A 3196-nucleotide genomic window follows, 5' to 3' on the forward strand; every position below is an offset into this window, starting at 1 on the left:
TGCATGGGACAGGGGCTATGTCAGGTCTGATTATCTTTGCTTGTAGCCACCCCAGTGTTAAGTAATAATAATAATAATAATTTTGGTAAGCACTGGGGAGGATACAGGGTGAACAGGTTGTCCCATGTGGGGCTCACAGTCTTCATCCCCATTTTACAGATGAGGTAACTGAGGCGCAGAGAAGTTAAGTGACTTGCCCAAAGTCACACAGCTGACAAGCGGTAGAGCCACAATTTGAACCCATGACCTCTGACTCCCAAGGCCATGCTCTTTCCACTGAGCCACGATGCCTGGTGCATAGTAAGGGCTTAACAAATCCCACAATTATCATTATTATTATTGTTGTCATTATCTTGTATCAGTGCTAGCACAGTTCTTGTAGTGTAGTAAGTGCATAGCAAATACCCTTATTAGGGTGACAACAATTGGACAGTAGGGTCATGCCTGGGTTCTAGTCCTGGCTCTGCCACTTGTCTGCTGTGTGGCCTTGGGCAAGTCACTTCACTTCTCTGGGCCTCGGTTACCTCCTTTGTAAAATGGACTGTGAGCCCCATATGGGATGGGGATTGCATCCAACCTGATTACCTTGTACCCACCGCGGTGCTTTGAACAGAGCAGCCTCGTCAGTGCTATAAAAAAGTAAAATAAAATAAAAAGAGACTGATCCTTGGGACCAGCCAGTTAGCCAGAAAGCCCCTGAGCTCCCTGCTCTGTAACATGAGGCAGTGAAGCCTTCCCTTCTAGACTGTGATCCCGCTATTGGGTAGGGACCATCTCTATATGTTGGAAACTTGTACTTCCCAAGCGCTTAGTACAGTGCTCTGCACACAGTAAGCGCTCAATAAATATGATTGAATGAATGAATGAATATGTTTGTGCCTGTATGCGTGCTTTCAAACACTGTCAGCTGCTTTTGAACTGAAAGTGAGGACTCCCTCTTAAGCCATTTTTCCTCGGTGATTCTTTCAGAAAATAACCTGGCCCATAAGGAGGAAGAATAAACTATTGTTTAACTAAACCAGAGAAATCAAAAGAGGATGACTACAAAAGTAACATAGCGTAGCGGGTAGAGCATGAACTTGGGAGTCAGAAGGCCCTGGGTTTTAACTCCAGCTCTACCACTTGTCTGCTGTGTGACCTTGGGAAAGTCATTTCACTTTTCTGTGCCTCAGTTCTCTCAGCTGTAAAATGGAGACTAAGACCGTGAGTGGGACAGGGATTGTGTCCAACGCAGTTAGCTTGTACTTGTTAAGTGCTTACTATGTGCCAAGCACCCTTCTAAGATCTAGGGTAGATACAAGTTAAACAGGTGCTTAGAACAGTGTCTGGCACGTGGTAAGCATGTCACAAATACCACAAATACTACAAAATGAGAGAAATCACTGCTTTGACCATTTTGCTGCAGTATTCTCTCTATTACCCAATTTTCCTGAATTCTTTCAAAAAGCCACGTTCAGTATTCATTCATTCATTCATTCAATCATATTTAGTGAGTGGTTACTGTGTGCAGAGCACTGTACTAAGTACTTGGAAAGTACAATTCAGCAATAAAGAGAGACTATCCCTGCCCACACTGGGCTTATAGTCTAGAAGGGATGAGACAGACATCAAAACAAGTAAACAGGCATCAGTATAAATAAATAGAATTATAGATATATACACATCATAAGTAAACAGGGAAAAATATAAATAAATAGATTTATGTAAATGTACATATATACACAAGTGCTATGGGGCAGGATGGTAGAAGAAAGGGACTGATTTGGGGTGATGGGGAGGGGAGGGGGAGCTGTGGATAAAGGTGGGCTTAGTCTGGGAAGGCCTGTTGGAGGAGGTGAGCTTTCAGTAGAGCTTTGAAGGGGGGAAGAGTCATTGTTTGGTGGATTTGAGAAGGGAGGGTTTCCAGCCCAGAGGTAGGATGTGGGCCAGTGGTTGATGGCAGGACAGGCGAGAAAGAGGCCCAGGGAGAAGGTTAGCACCAGAGGAGTGGAGGGTGCGGGCTGGACTGGAGAAGGAGAGAAGGGAGGTGAGGTAAGAAGGGGCAAGGTGATGGAGAGCTTTGAAGCCAATGATGTGGAGTTTTTGCTTGATAAGGAGGTTGATAAGCAACCACTGGAGATTTTTAAGGAGTTGGTGTGTGTGTGTGTGTGGGGGGGGGGCGTTACGTGCCATGAACATTTCTGTAGAAAGATAATCCGGACAGCAGAGTGAAGTATGGACTGAAGTGGGAGAGGCAGGAGGTTGGGAGGTAAGAAAGGAGGCTGATACAGTAATCCACTCGGGATAGGATGAGTAATTGTACTAATATTGTACTAACCTTCTGCTCCTCTGCCGCTAATCTCCTCACCATGCCTCGTTCTGGCCTGTCCCGCCATCGCCCCCCGGCCCACGTCATCCCCCTGGCCTGGAATGCCCTCCTTCCGCAAATCCACCAAGCTAGCTCTCTTCCTCCCTTCAAGGCCCTACTGAGAGCTCACCTCCTCCAGGAGGCCTTCCCACACTGAGCCCCCTCCTTCCTCCCCCTCCCCATCCCCTCCGCCTTACCTCCTTCTCCTCCCCACAGCACCTGTATATATGTATATATGTTTGTACGTATTTATTACTCTATTTTTTTATTTGTACATACTTATTCTATTTATTTTATTTTGTTAATGTGTTTTGTTTTGTTCTCTGTTTCCCCCTTCTAGACTGTGAGCCCACCGTTGGGCAGGGACCGTCTCTATATGTTGCCAACTTGTACTTCCCAAGCACTTAGTACAGTGCTCTGCAAACCGTAAGCGCTCAATAAATACGATTGAATGAATAAATGAATGAATAATATGGTAGCGGTTTGGATGGCGAGGAAAGGGTGGAGCTTGGCGATGTTGTGAAGGTGAAACTGGCAGGCTTTATGTGACAGATTGGATATATTGGGTGAATGAGAGAGTGGAGTCAAGGATGACACCAAGGTTGCAGGCTCGTGAGACAGCATTGTAATGCTGTCCACAGTGACAGAAAAGTCAGGGAGAGGACAGGGTTTGGGGAAGGAATATAAGGAGCTCTGTCTTGGACATGTTGAATTTTAGGTGGTGGGAGGATATCCAAGTAGAGATGTCCTGAAGGCAGGAGGAGATGCGAGTGTGAAGGGAGAGAGAGAGAGAACAGGGGAGGAGATATAGATTTGGGTGTCACCCAAGTAGAGATGATAGCGGAAGCT

This window comes from Tachyglossus aculeatus, chromosome 1 (assembly GCF_015852505.1).
Source record: "Tachyglossus aculeatus isolate mTacAcu1 chromosome 1, mTacAcu1.pri, whole genome shotgun sequence".
NCBI classification, from domain to species: Eukaryota; Metazoa; Chordata; class Mammalia; order Monotremata; family Tachyglossidae; genus Tachyglossus; species Tachyglossus aculeatus.